This window comes from Odontesthes bonariensis, chromosome 21 (assembly GCF_027942865.1).
Source record: "Odontesthes bonariensis isolate fOdoBon6 chromosome 21, fOdoBon6.hap1, whole genome shotgun sequence".
In the NCBI taxonomy this organism is placed as follows: Eukaryota; Metazoa; Chordata; class Actinopteri; order Atheriniformes; family Atherinopsidae; genus Odontesthes; species Odontesthes bonariensis.
Genome location: NC_134526.1, coordinates 10236437 through 10252507, shown reverse-complemented (window position 1 = coordinate 10252507; position 16071 = coordinate 10236437). Strand labels below are relative to the sequence as shown.

General features: G+C 41.1%; 1 pseudogene; it reads left to right on the top strand.

Moving 5' to 3' along the window:
- The window catches only part of LOC142371888 (uncharacterized), a 127361-nt pseudogene that overhangs the window by 33301 nt on the left and 77989 nt on the right, over window positions 1-16071 (top strand).

Below are 16071 nucleotides of genomic sequence, written 5' to 3'. Positions count from 1 at the left end.
GTCAAGATTTTCCTTTTTCAGCAGAGGTTTAATTACAGCTGTTTTTAGTGGCTCTGGAAACACACCCGACATTAAAGACAAGTTCACGATCAGTAACAGGTCTGACTCCAAAATCTTTGAGAGCCTTTTGAAAAAAGCTGTTGGCAGGATGTCTAAGCAGCAAGAGGAGTTCAGCTGACATAAGATGTCCTCCAGGTCTTTGCTGTTAATGGGTTGGAACTGTGTCATGGTGTTTAAACCGGTTTTCGGTGGACACAATACATATTCTGAACCTGCTGCTGATGTACCAACTGCTTGTCTAATATTTTGGATTTTGTCTGTGAAGAATTTGGCAAAGTCATTGCAGGCCATGGTGGAATGGAGTTCTGTTGCCATTAACACAGCAGGGTTTGTTGGCCTGTCAATTTTAGCAAATAAGGCCCGAGCATTGTGACTGTTTTTGGTGATGATGTCAGAGAAGTAGGACTTTCTTGCATTCCTCAGTTGTAAATTATTAGAGTGAAGTTTCTCTTTATAGATGTTATAATGAACCTGGAGATTTGTTTTTCTTCATCTGCGCTCAGCTTTCCGACACTCTCTTTTCCCATTTTTCACCAGTGTGGAATTTCTCCATGGAGACTTCTTCCTTCCAGAGATAACCTTCACCTTAATGGGAGCAATAGCATCCATAACATTTAATATTTTAGCATTGAAGCTACTGACGAGCTCATTGACTGAACCCCCGGACAGGGCAGGTGTTAAAGAGAAGACCTGGTTAAAGATCTCACTACTGTTTTCAGTTATACACCGTTTTGAGATCACTGCTGTTGAGACATTTGTGTACACGGAAATCGTACTCTCAAAGAAAACACAGGAATGATCAGACAGGCCCACATCAGACACAGTAACCTTTGAAATGCTCAGACCCTTAGAGATCAGTAAGTGTAGAGTGTGCCCCCTATTGTACGTGGCCTATTGTACATGCTGAGTCAGCCCAAAGTTGTCCATGTGGGTTGTTCACATGGATGTTAAAATCACCAACAATAATTACACAGTCAAAATCAACACAGATCATAGACAGCAGTTCACTGAGGTCATCAAAAAAGTCTGCACAGTATTTGGGGGGCCTGTAAACATTCAGAAACAGGACTCTGGATGAGGCCTTCAGCTGTACAGCCACATATTCAAAGGACTGAAAACTTTCAGGAGATAACTGCTAACATTGAAATGATTCATTAAATAAGACTGCGACCCCTCGTCCTCTCCTGCTCACTCTGGCCTCACTGATAAAACTGTAACCAGGAGGGGTCGACTCAATGAGAACAGCAGCACTGTTATTTTGGTCTAGCCAAGTTAAAAACATCAAATCCAGGGTGTACTCAGTGATAAAATCATTTAATTTAATTTAATTTAATTTAATAAAGCCAACTTAAGTGTTTTAGAGGTATTATTTCCCCCCTTGTGTTTTGGAGCAGTCTGTGGCACACAAGGTATGTTTACTTTATTTAAAGATCTTTTAGAGTGTTTTGACTGGGCCACATCCTTCTGTCACCTAAAAGTACAGAAGTTTTAAAACTTTCTAATAAACAGGGTCCCAGCTTGTCCTGGGAAAAGTCACAACTGCCATAATCCTCGCAGCCCGGACCCTCTACACATCACACATCAGACTGCGGAGACAGAACATGATGGCGGCGTGGAGGGACAGGAGGGGGTGGGGCTGGGCGCAGTAGCTTTGGCTGCTCTGCTTGGGGAGGGGCTCGTGGCGAACCTTTGGCCGCTCTGGTGGGGGGTTTATGGGGGACAAAAAGGGATTGGGCTGGGGGGTAGATCTGAGCCCAGCGTTGACCCGCTCCATCATCTGCTCAGTGAATTTCAGGTGAGGGGAGGAGGGAGAAAGGGAGGGTGAGGAGCGCGCTGACCTTCCCCAGGCCCCCAAAGCCTGGGGAAGGTCCTGGTCCTGGCCCCTGGTCATTGGTGCTGTTGAGAGGGTTGGGGGCAAATAAGGACCCCTCTTCTTGCCTCTGATGTCTCTCCCTTCCGAAGCTCTTCTTGGGTGGGGGCAGATGGAGTTCCTCTTCAAGGTTTCTGCTGGGCTTTATTTGTTCCTCTCTATGAGATAATTCCTCGTTTATCTCAGTCTTGGCACCGAGCACAGATGGATGACGTAGGAAGAACAATATGTTGGAGTTGAACAGTTTCACCCATGACTTGTTAAAATTAAATCCAATTTCCTTAAAAAGAACCCTGCGTACCCAAAAAATATTCAAATTATTAATAAAATGTGGTCAGCACATGCCGATAAAAGCCATTTATCAAGTGCCAACAACCTGCTGAATTTATGAATGAATGAATGTGCCTACCTTCTCATAATTAAACTGGAGTCAGTCTCTAGTGGATAAGAACATGCTGGAAAGTGAAGGGTTAAAGTTCAGGACTCATTTAGAGTGATATGTGTGCAGGAGCATTAGCATAGCCTCCCAGGATTAGTGTCTAAAGACGTAAATACCAGTGGAACCTTTCTGAGCTTATTTCACCTTGTTGGACTACTACATATAGTAAGTCTACTTGTGTCCAGCTACAGTGTTGTGGCGTGATTTGTGACATGACACACATACGCACACTTTGCCTGGGAGCACATGAAAAGGAAAACATTTTTACATGAATTTAATCTAATATTCAGCACGCTAATGGTTCATTAAACAGATGACTGACAGTCACGTGTGTAAGTCATGGGATCCTCTGTAAAATGAGGATATTTATTTATATTCAAGGAAACAGTTTCCTGTTTTTTTATGCGGTACTCTAACTACAACTAAGTGCACATTTTGAAGTTACTGAACACTTCAATTATGGCCTTGCCTCTTTTCTTAAAGAGGAACTGAGGGGAAGGGAAAGTCTCTTCTGGCAGCACAATGAAGAGTGCCTTGTGAGTAATGTGCATCTTAGAAAATAGGGGCAGGATTAAGCAAATGAGCGACAGAGAAATAAAGTGAGGAGATATGACGGAGACACAATGTTAGGGGGATAAATAGGATGGACTTCCCTTTCTACGTAATTGCTGTGTTGATGTAAAGATGCTATGTGTAGGCTTTGTTAATGCATACACTGTCATGCAGAACCTCTGACACCACAAGCACCTACAAACGCACACATGGTCACACAAATACTCACAAACGTACACCACAAACTTCCCGCACACTCATATCTCTCAGTGTTTTACTGACAGTGACTGTGCCACTTTTGAGAAGGGTGAGTGGGTGTGTTGACTGGAAACAAGTAGCAGTGACCCAAGACAAAGCCTTCTCAATCAAGACATAGTATTCAATGTGAAGCCAGTTTAAGCCCTTAACGTGTTCAGAGAAAAGAGACTTGAGCAGCTCAAACATTATTAGCCAGGAGCTGGAGTCAAAGAGTGAACAGAGAGGAAATGTAAGCAAGTTGGAGTATGTGGGGAAGTCCGTTTCTTTGGTTTTAAGTTTAATCTTCAAGTGCTATATCAAAAAACCTTAGGGCTTCTGTGTAATTAAAATGATAGTCCTAATATTCTGAAAATGAAATAGAAATGGACTGTATTTTTATAGAATATTTATAGTCTTGTGGGGGTGGCAAGGACTGAACCACCAAAGTTCTGAATTGGGGATGAGTGCTTTAACTCCTGAGCAAGTTTACATCTGTCTGGGATGAGAAGCCACACAGAGCTACTTTTGAGTGTGTCCTGACAACACTTTGCAGTTGGGGGTGGAGTGTGAGAAATGACAACATTTGGAATGTTTTGAATAACATTATGCAGGTTCCAGCAAGACATTTTGCCCTTTGACATTTCTCCAGAGGTTAAAGAGTCCGGCAGCATGTGTGAGCAGATGGGCTCTCTGTACTTGAAATGTGGTAGTGCTGCAACCATGACTTTAGTTTTTTTTTTTCTCTTATGCTGGTGTGCTGAAATTTTCTAAACATTACTTGGGGAGGTAAATGTGAGAGTTCAAATGTCCAAATCAGTCTGACCAGACTTTGTCCAGAGTTAATCCTGCCAGCTCCCCAGCATTGCCTGTGGATGAGAGCAAAGATCAAGTAATTGTTCTGAGAATTCACGCCAAACAAGCATGTGTGCCGCCGATGTTTACTGCATCCTACTCTTTTCTGCTAGCTTGTAAATTGCTTTCCATTTTTTTCCTTATATTGTGTATAAATCCAATCATTACAGATAATTCCGTGGTCTTGTCTGCCATCTTTAATGTGTTGTGAACAAATCAGCTCTTTTCCTCATGTCCTGCCTTCTGGAGTATTTCTAGTTGATAGAGTGTGTCTCTGGTAGACAACGGCCTACTGTCTGGTACACAAGTGAAAGGGCATAAAATCATTTTGAAAGGTAATGAATTAGGAAGCTCTTTGGAGTAGGATTGTATGTATCCAATGGGCCAAACATGAGGTATTTTGCAATGATAACCCACAAAATGGTGAGTTAAGGAGTGGGTCAAGCTCAATACATGAAACATTTTGAAACATGCTGCAAAACCGACCCGTTGAAGCTAATCAGCAGCATAGGTTGTGTTGTAGGGTGCACGTTTATTGCTTTCACTGCACACCACTTCAGCAGCTTGATAAAACTGTCTTTGCTGATTTCTGCCATTATCACTGAAGTATCTAACTATCAAATCTTCTAATTACTACATTGATTTACCAGAGATTCAAATGTTTTTCATCACTTACCATACCTGTATTTCCTCTTGTCTTAGAACTGTGTTCTTGACTTTATACTCAATAACCAAAACCTTTAACAGCTTCAGGGTTTTCAAGATGGCAGTGTGGATCCAGGCCCAGCAGCTTCAGGGAGATGCCCTGCACCAGATGCAGTCGCTGTACGGTCAGCACTTTCCCATTGAAGTGCGACATTATCTGTCCCAGTGGATAGAGGGCCAACTCTGGTGAGTTTCTTTGCTGCTCATTTAATTTGTTTGTTTTCATACTTAAGAGTTTATTTAATCATGTGTGTGTATTTATGCAGGCTTCTACGTTTCTTCTGTGGGTCTTTTGTGTGTGCGCATGTATGTGTGTTGTTAGGGATGCCATAGACCTGGAGAACCCACAGGAGGAGTTCAAGGCTAAACGCCTGCTTGATAGTCTGATACAGGAGTTGCAAAACAAGGCTGAACACCAGGTCGGAGAGGATGGCTTCCTGCTTAAAATCAAACTGGGACACTACGCTAGCCAGCTCAAGGTGAGTTGTATCAGTACAGCATCCCTAGGAAAACATGTCACCTCATCTGTGATAGGCCAGGTTCCAGATGTACGCAACCTGTGTTGGACCCTGTCAATACAGATGACATAAATTCTACTAGGCTTTGGTAAGGCAAGGGATGAGAGCTACACACATACTCCTAGAACTAGAGTTATGCCCAGTAACAATTAATAATGTTAGCCAGGAAAGGTAGTTGGAGTCACATAATGATATTTCAATTAAACTAAAGTTATTATTCTACATGGCATGGTAGCTAAACTAAGTTTAAAACAGTTGGTGTAAGATCTAAATTCAGTAGACAAAACAGAGGCTTTCTCTCGTTATCAAGATGGGGCAGCCTACGGATAGGATTTTGCAGCATTTCTGCCGTACTGGTTTTAATTTGTTGGTTATTTATAGGATTTGTCGACATACTTTTTTCTAAAGAATAATGGAGCTGCCCATATCCCAGAATGTAACAGCAGTATCAACATATTACAAACAGATATTCAAACATAACAAATCTCTTTCTCTACTCAAACAACAGCACAACAACAGTTAATTTAAAGGATTTTTTTTCCTTTTTTAAGTGGAGTGTTATGAAGTAGTTGAGGTAGTAGAATAATAGTAGAATGATAAGTGTCTAACCTCCTGTCAGTGCAGTATGAGTTTGAAGTAGCCTTTTAGGGAGGACACCCATGCACAGAAGTACCCAGGCTCCGCCCTCGCAGTGACGCAACACCTTCGGACTTTGAAAGTCTATGTTAATCAGGCTAGCACAGAAGAGAAATCTTAAAAAAAAAGAAGAAAGAAATCTTCATTGTGGTTTGCATGTTTTGTTTTGTGGATTTTTACACCACTTTTGCATCAGTTATTTACTTTGTCACTACCTTTCTCAACAGACAAACTAAAACCTTTTCTGACTGCTCTCTGCTGCAGATAAAATACTAATTATTCAGTACTTCACATAACCTCACCTTCAGAAAAGAAAGCCACCTGAATTTCCCTCTAAATAAAAGTCAACAGTGTGAACACACAACATATTTACACTTCATACAAAGTGATATAGTCTGTAAACACAAGACACCTTGGAAATCCTGTTGACCAAACTCAATTGCCAAAGACCAAAGCAAACCGGAGCTGTAATAACTGTAGCTTTCAGTTATTCATGAGCTTTATTATGAAAGACATTTATGTATTTATGAAAATGTCTCTGATCTATTGGAAGAACAAAAAAAACTACTTTTATGAAAAGCACCTATGCATTCAGTCAAAAATCAGCTCAGATTTCAACTCATCCCACTGCCTCTATTGTTTCAGCAAAATACTTCAGTCGTTTACGATGAAACAACATGATAAGAAAGTGTTTAGAATGCACAACTGTTCAGCTTTGTTGTAAGAGATATTAGAAAGAGCACACACCATACAAAGTGTTTTGAGAACAGGTTGTATCTACTAGATACACTAGAGAAAAGCACAAGTGAGTGCTGAGGTAGCCAACCAGCGCTGCTATTTATGATCTAACACCCTGCTGACAGATGCGTTCCTCTATTTGTCTTCTCCCCCTCCCTGAAATCAGATAGATAAAAAGGGGTAATGTAGATGAAGCTGAATATTGAGTAGTTCTTCTTTAACATAATGTGATATCCAAACTAACACTGCAATGAAAACAATGAAATATCGCGCTTTCAGTCAAAGCAGAAATCAACCACACAGTCAGTAACAGACTCAAAACAGCATTTTAAAACAAAAAGTGAAACAGCAATTTGATAAACTACTCATCAGTAAAAAAAAAAAATATCACAGTAACACAAAACAGCTTAACTGTGTGTACGCGAGTGATTCATGTCCCTGAAGTGTGCCACGCTGGGTCTCATTAGGCTAATGGGTTTTAGCATGTCTGCAGCGTTGGCTCCAGAACTTACCAAGCTTCTTTGATGCAACTAAATTGGTGTGTCCTGTGTGCCACGCTGCTTGGCTCGTCAGGAGCTAACAGGCCTTAACACAGCTCATGTGCTCCTTGTCTTTCAGAGCACGTATGACCGCTGTCCTCTGGAGTTGGTCCGATGTATCAAACACATCCTCTACACAGAGCAGAGGCTTGTCAGAGAGGCAACAAATGTAAGTCAGCTACATGTGTGTGCTGCAAATTGTATGTTCAAGCTGTCACCTGCAGGCAACCCTACATGCAATGTTCACTCCAGAGCCTGTACTGAGCCTGATAACACAAATAGTAACATAATGGTGTTTGATTCAGAGATTGTGAAAATGTGTAGCTTTTGTCGGTTTCATCTACTGAACAAATGTCCAAGGATTAGAAGCATCATTATGAGTGGATGAGTAGATCCATATGATACCATATGAATCCACTCATCCTTATGGTAAAATGGTCTCTAAAACAAACACTTTGTCATCTCCATTGTAATTATGCCATATAAAGGGAAGTAAAAAATGGGAGTCAACTATTTTGCAGTTTATAACATGCTCTTTGTTATAAAACCATGCAGCCAGCAGTGTGTAAAACATCTGACTCTCAGCAACTCCTGTGGTGAATTGATTTTCAGTCACAACATGCCTTTTCTGTTAGTAGAATATATTTGGACTGACTGAATTTCACCCTGTTCATTCTGAACCTTTGGGGCACCATGGTGCACTCTGTCAACCCTTAAGTGTCCATGCAGTCTCCTTGCATATGCACATCCATTTTTTTCCATGTCAGTTTTCAGAGTCATCCCACTATTCACTTTTGGTCATTGGGGGATTTTGTTGTCAAATTGCCCAAATCCAACAAAGAGTCTATGAATCATATCCAGCTTACTTTTTCTTCCCCAAGGATATCTCCAGAATCTCAGCTTTCAGCTCATCAGTGGCCAGCCATTTCCATCAACAACCACCATAAACAATAGAATATACAGTCATTGAACAATACAATGAAACACCAGTCACACTCCCTAAACCTGCTATTTCCTCTATCTCTATGAATCCCATATTGCAATTCTTAGTCAAGTTCTCCAGTGGGCGGGATGATGGACAGCATGTCTCAGAAATATCAACAGATAAATCAAGCTTTTGAGGAGCTTCGGCTGCTTACCCAAGACACTGAAAACGACCTGCGCAAGCTCCAGCACAACCAGGAGTACTTCATCATCCAGTACCAGGAGAGCCTTCGCATCCAGGGTGAGACCAGGCGACTTGCATGTCATTATTACCGCTCTGATTTGCATGAATGAATGATTTGACTGACTAAAATGCGAGCTGGTATTGAGTGGCTGCCATGTCGGAAGTTATTGAGAAATTGATAGAAGAGAAAAAGGTTTAACTCAAGCCTCAGGTGGTTTGGTATGCAGCTTGACTAAATACTAAGTGTTTCTTGTTGAATCATGTTCAAGATAATTTAAAGGTTAATATATTTTACAGCATTTAATAGTTTTAAACATTATGGTTTAAACTAAATATATATGGATCATGACATATGCTTTTGACAGCTATCTAAAATGTTCCTATGCTAAGCAATTCAAATAAAAAAGCACAAGCTTTGACTACTCAGAAGCTTTTCCACACGAGTTGCAGTGATCAACTCAAAGTTCTGTGCATCCTTAGAAGAAGATCTCCAGGGACAGTTATACCTGAAGCGGGATTACATAGGTTGAAGGTGTCCAGGGAAAAAAATGTATCCGTCCTCGATTTTGTCAGTGTTTTACTTGTCCCCAACCCCCTTAGCTCAGCTGACTAGCCTCGCCACGCTGCCCCCTGCTGACCGTCAATTACGGGAGCCCGCCCTACTCAGCAAGAGAGCCACCGTGGAAACATGGCTGACGAGAGAGGCCAACACACTACAGAAATATAGACTGGTGAGACAAACTTGGGAAAAACACACACTCTATGTTTGTTCTACATTTACACAAGAGCGTAAATCAAATTCTCTGTTTTTATTGTGTGTGTGCGTGCATAGATCCGCGGTTGTGAGTGAGCTTCTGCTTTTTTTACACCCTGTATGCATCTCATATGGTTGTTTGCAGGACCTGGCAGAGAAGCATCAGAAAACATTGCAGCTGTTGAGGAAACAGCAGACCATCATTCTGGATGACGAGTTGATCCAGTGGAAGAGACGGCAACAGCTGGCAGGCAACGGGGGCCCACCAGAGGGAGGCTTGGACATCCTTCAGTCCTGGTGAGTCTTTTTCCACCACCCACTGAGAGCACAGGTACAAGACTCCCTCGTAAAGCAAAAGGGTCACAGAGTTACGAGCTGGCAATGAGCTACCACTGGGTTTATTTCCAAAGTTTATTGCCTCTTAATAAGAGAGATTTACCGAACAGCGAAAGGCTGACATATCTTGCTTATTGGCGCCTCATTCCTGACGTTCTTATCTTCCCTCTGCTTTTTTTCCAGCATAAAAGTCAATATCACCTATTCAATCAGAACATGCAGTGTTATTTTGAACTACCCTGTTCGTGTATTGTGTGTTTGTCTTTGACAGCAAATTTCTACTGATTTGAATGAGAACAACCACTGACCATGTTTATGTAAATCAGTCTGACTTGTTTGTATGTGTGTGTCTTTTGCATTGTGTTGTGTTGCTGGGTACGTGTCAGGTGTGAGAAGCTGGCGGAGACTATTTGGCAAAATAGGCAGCAGATTCGAAGGGCAGAGCACCTCAGACAACAGCTGCCGATCCCTGGACCTATTGAAGAGCTCCTAAATGAACTCAACAGTACTATTACAGATATCATCTCAGCTTTGGTCACCAGGTGTGTGTCTTTTAGATCTTCTGAACTTGTTAAAGCTAAAACTTTACTAAATCAAAACATTGGGCCTCATGCAAGAACATTTTCGTATTTTTATTCTAAATTTCTCTTACTTTTTTCGTAAGAAGGTCTCGTACGAACACGTCACGTCAGATTCAACAAACGCGCTTAACACACTTACATCAAGTGTGTAAACGATCTGCGTAAATGATGAATCTCACCTGTGCGTATCTAAGTTCACGTGCACGAGGATAGTAGATTTGCATACTCCACGCCCTAAATAATACCATATAAGGGTACACTTCCTCTCTCCTGTGCCAGGAAGTGTTGAGTCATGAGAATGGCATCAAGGCGCAAAAAGAACAACTTTAGGGGCTCTGAGACTGAAGTTCTGCTTTCAGAGATCCAAAAAGGAAAATCTGTCATTTTTAGCAGTGTCAGCAGTGGAATTACAGGACCTGCTAAACCGAAGAAATGGGAAGCAATTAGGAGTGCTGATAATACCATGTCACCGAAATAAAAAAATAAATGGTTTGATATAAAAATGGCTTAAAAAAAAAACGTCTCGCCATGGGCAGGCGATCGATGACTGCAACTAAAGCCGTGCAATCAGTTGTTGCCTCATCATGATGGCACTATGATGGGGTGGTCCATGAGGGGGGTCTCCTGGCACCACACCTTCTGGTCTGCCTGGGCTGGTTCAGGTGGAGACCCTCGTTCATAGCAATATTGCGCCATGAACGAGATATCGAGACACACCCACCTGGCCTTCAGCTCAGTGCGCTCCACAACGGCACGGGTGCTTTGATGCGTATATGTGTCTCGTGCTCCAATTATGATTGGCAGTCCAGCCACGGCATGAAAGTCCCTCTTAATTTGTACTTGTTGGACAGCGGTGTGTGGGAATTTGATGTACCATGGGTGATAAACTGATGAGAGCTTTGATGACCAAGGGGAGCGCACGACTCACAGAGGACTGGGACACCCCCGATCTGTCTCCAATCTCCCTCTGAAAGGTTTCCGTGGCCAAAAATACAAGGGTGGTGAGGACCTGGGCGTGTGGTGGAATTGGGTTTGATCGGCGTGTTTCTCTCTGGAGTTGTGGCTCTAGCAAGCTGAATATTTGTAGCAGCACAGTCCTTAGCAATCTAAATCGCAATTTCAGCCGTTCGTCTGTCTCCACACGGTCTCTTCCAAGAGCCTGACGTGCTAAGGCATCCAAAAGTAGCAAGTCAGCCGCTGGTTACGCTTCCCATTGAACTTGTTATATACAGATTCAAATGAACCTTCAATTAGTGCATAATTTAAGTCAAACAGAATAATGTCAGCATAATTATGGGGTATAATGTATATTTATTTATGTTTTCTTCAAAGTAATTAAAAATACAATCCATTAGTCAAGCAAACTTGATTTGAATAACAGCGGACTATTTTACGAAACTCCTACGACAGGTCTGGATCACTCGTAAATTCTGTTCGTACCTGAAAGAAAACGTAAAATACGAAGAGATTGGTGAATGCGCAAATTCTCTTAAATCACTCATACGGACGATTTAAAAACAAATCTGTGCGTACGAACATTTCTTGCATGAGGCCCATTGTCTTGTTTCATTGATGAAGGTCAATATAGACTTGAGGCCTTCGTATCTTAAGAAGATTGCAAGCATGGTTTGTACATTTGTGATTGCTCTTTCCTGCACATATTATTGGTTTTCATGCAAGTAAGTCCTACTTACACAATTAGTTTGGGGCTTTTGGTCAACAGAGACAGAGAGATATCATGTCTGCCTTAAATTAAATTATTCAGGCATTCAGATTATCCTTCTAATTATTTAAGCCACATAATAAAAGCTTGTGGATGTTTGTTTGTGCTTAGACATAGGGAAGGTCTGCTAAAGTCAAAACGTTCTCTCAGTTTAAAATTGTAACCTGGATAATTTCTTGTTTGATTTGTATAAACTCAGCAAGTTCATTTTATTACATTCACTAAGCTAACACATCCAAACAAAACTTGCGCTGCATTATTATAAAAGTCAGAGATTTGTAAAAGACTCATGACTCAGCGTAAATGTGTCCAGAGCATGAGGATGCAGGTTAAATCCACCTAAAGAGATCTACAGAGACTACTAGCATGCATTGTGCAAGAACTTAAAGGAAAGCAAGGGTAAATGCAAGTTGTTTCAGTCCATTACTGTAGTCCCCGAGGGCACATCTGCCAGGGCCTTTAAGCTCCCCAGCATCTCTGAGCAAGAGTACTCTGAAGTTTTTGACAGCATCTTCTCCCACTTTCCCAAAGAGTAGTCCCTACAGGGACCCATAACACACTGAGAATTCATGTCACTGTCACAACAATTTCTGATTGGCTACAGACAAGCCTGTGACCAAACAGCAATGCACCGTTTTTACACATAGAACAAATGCAGGATATGTTTCCTCAGCCATCTCTTCAGTAGATTCCCCACAAAGCCCAAGAGGTCTCACACTGAGAAAGGTAGAATGCTTACTTCTCAGCACCTCTTAGTTCAGTCACGGATCAGAAGGCTTTAAGGTTTATAACAACCAAATGATTTTTGTTTCCAAGGTCCCTCTGAGCCTGAGGGATTACTTATTTTGCTGTGTTTGCTGCTGTTTCACTTCTTGCCCTCTTTAATCAGAAATCATACAGTCAGAAATAGAAGCCAACTTCAGAGAAAGTAATTGTTATGCCTTATTGGTTTACTGAACGGCAATTATTAACACGACCTTCTAAGAATGTGCATGGCTACATTTAAGGGCTTTTTCAAAGACTAATGCTCTTAAACTCGCAGCAGGCACTCTTGAACATATCATCTCTGACATTGTACAGTTGGCATCACACATTCAAATCTGGTTGTCTCTTGAAATCCTTGATGAAATTTCTCAAATTATTGATCAAATATGCAGATAATGGAAGTGCAAAGCATCCATAGGCAAATTCAGCCATGAAACACATAAAGGTTGGGCAGTCAAATGAACCATTACAACTATTTTAAAAAGATACCTCAAGCTAAAGCTGTTGCTAGAATATGAACTAATAAAACTTTGATTAAAGGAAAAGGACATGGTATTGTTTGGTGTACAAGCAAGATAGTTGGAGCTCTTCTGAATGAGCCTCCTAGTCTGTACAAGGTTAGAGCTGTGAAAACGGCCACATCAATTTTGGCTATTCCTTGCCATTCAAATCTGAGGAGTTAAGTTTTCTCCCTGCAGGTCACAGATATTATCTGCCAAGACGTAGGACAAATAGATTCAAAGCTCTTTCATCCAACGGCCATGTATTTCTTTTTCATGTTTTTTTTATTTATATTCTTTAGTTATTTTCTGTTTATCCCTTTTGTGGTGATGACAGATTTATTGGTTTGTTTGTGCAAAATGTTCAACAATTAGCCTCTCTTGGATGTGTGTTATTTATTCATCTGTTTTTATGTGGTTTTTTTCCTTTTTCATTACACTGACTGGATGACACTCTTTAATTACATTGTACACGCTCCAATGATGATAAAGTTGTAATTGAATAATTGAATTGAAAGACATCCTCAAACCCTCAAGCAGAAATGCATGTATTTGCAGCAAAGCCTGGTTTTTGGTCTAGAATAGATCTTACAAATTGTTTTTACATGATGCTGGCCTTAAGAAAGCTAAGCTAGCCACTAAACATGCTTTTTGTGCTGGTGTTCACTCCTGCTCTATCTTTTTTTTTGTCTCCACAGCACCTTCATTATTGAGAAACAGCCTCCACAGGTTCTAAAAACCCAAACCAAGTTTGCCGCCACGGTGCGTCTGCTAGTGGGTGGAAAATTAAACGTGCACATGAACCCTCCACAAGTCAAAGCCACCATCATTAGTGAGCAGCAAGCCAAGGCCCTGCTGAAAAATGAGAATACGAGGAAGTAAGTCGAGTGCACCCTCTTCTGTCTGTGTGAATGTAAAAACTTTTAAGTCGAAAATTAGAAGAAGGAGTTTTAGACCTTCTACAGGATTGTTCAGTCCCAGGAAGCACTCTGGCCAAGTGTGTTTCACAGACCTCACCACAGAGACATGACTGGAACTTGAACAATGCCTCAGAGGAATCTATGGTGTACATACAGAATCCACATTTGGCCTGTTTCGCAGCCTCGTTCCACATTAATCTAGACTTAAAGAAACCACCCAAACTGTGGGTCAGCTAGACAGCTGGTAGGAAAATTCAACAGCTCAGACATCATCTGCTCTGTTTCATCTACTGTAAACAGCTTGCAAAGAGAGATCTGCTAAATCGTACTGATTAAGAAAAGATGGAAACAGTGATAGTTGCACATTCCAATTATGGAGTAATTAAGTGTGAACATGATTCTTGGAATCGACATGACTGTAATATGGATAGGAATATATTTCTCGGCACTGAAGTGAAAAAAGAAGGGCTAATTGACTCTATCCTCTTTTGTCTCTTTGTCAGTGACAGCAGTGGAGAAATTCTTAACAATAACTGTGTGATGGAGTACCATCAGACTACAGGCACTCTCAGTGCCCACTTCAGGAACATGGTAAGTGCGGCTTCACAGTCAAGAGGAGCACATTATTTAATGAATATATGAGGCCTGCCAGAGCAAGTCTGCTCCATGGAGACCCCAATCCTTAACCCGGAGGACCAAAATGATCCTCTGACAGGTCTGAGGTAGTTGTAGAACCACAATGATATACATAGTATTAGGAAGGTGGTGTTAGCCTATTAGCAACTGAAGCTATTTGTGGGTGTACCTTAAGCCATGTTGAGAGGATGACTCCGGTCTTAATGGGTTAATACTGTGGCTGATTGGTGTATTTGAAAACAAAAAGCTCTGATCTAGTATGATCACCATCCACAGTCCCTGTCTGGGGACTTTGGAGTGTGGATACAGCTTAGTACGTACTGCACAATCACATGGCAACTCAGCAATGCTTCTGAGCCTCAGTCTGCCGCGACATTTCATAAATGTCATTAACAACAATGCCAAAGAGCTCTCCCATGGATTATTTAGATGTCAGCCCTGTTTGTCTGAGTCAAAGTGAAATACACATACGAGCAGTGTGTTTTTGATTTGCACAATGATCACATGCCAATATACGCTAAATATTCTTACACATCTTCTTTCATGTAGTCTTTAAAAAGGATCAAACGATCGGATAGACGAGGAGCAGAGTCGGTCACTGAAGAGAAGTTCACCATTCTATTTGAGTCGCAGTTTAGTGTTGGAAGCAATGAGCTTGTCTTTCAAGTTAAGGTAAGCACATGGAGACAAAGGAATAAAGATGCTGTCTATTCTTACTACTGCTGTTGCAAAAATCTGTTTAAGCATGCAAAAGCTTTAGCATCTTATATGACACCTACTGAGCTGTGTGTGCACTATGAAAACAAAATCAAGTCTTCATCAATCTTTATCATATGTCCTAAGAATATCTTCTTTTTACAATTAAATTATAGAAATGTAATAGACATTGCATTTCTTGCAGTAAGTGCATCATTTATTGTCACAGCAATTCTCTACTAATCTGATGGCCTTTTTTCTCAACAGACACTATCACTTCCTGTAGTGGTGATTGTTCACGGTAGCCAAGACAATAATGCCACAGCTACTGTTTTGTGGGACAATGCTTTTGCAGAGCCGGTGAGTTAATAATCGTGTTTGTGAATGTCTGTCTGTGTTTAAAATCGTATGTAGAGAAGGGTGGATTTTTTTAATTTGCCCTCATTTAAATGTTACGTAACAATCAATGCATCATTTCCGTGGGATTTTCAGCTTAGTGACAATTCTCAAGACACAAAGACACCCCGAAACACGCTGTCAAGTTTCTCATAAGGCAGAATAATCTGCTTTTAGATAGTTCATGTGTTTGAGAAAATATAACCCCTATTCCAAAAAAGAAAAAAAAGAAGCAAATCTCATACAGTAATATTTTTGAGACTTGCTTCTCATAAACCAACGAATGCTGTCAAATTCTTGATTGATATGGGATTCTACCTTCTCAACATTCTTTTGTTGTTTTTTGCTGTTCATTGTCTGATGCACCAAACATTTTCAATTGGAGAAAGGTCTAGACTGCAGAGCAGTCAGTATTAGGTTTAGGATTGTCAAGATGTCTGATTGGGAGCA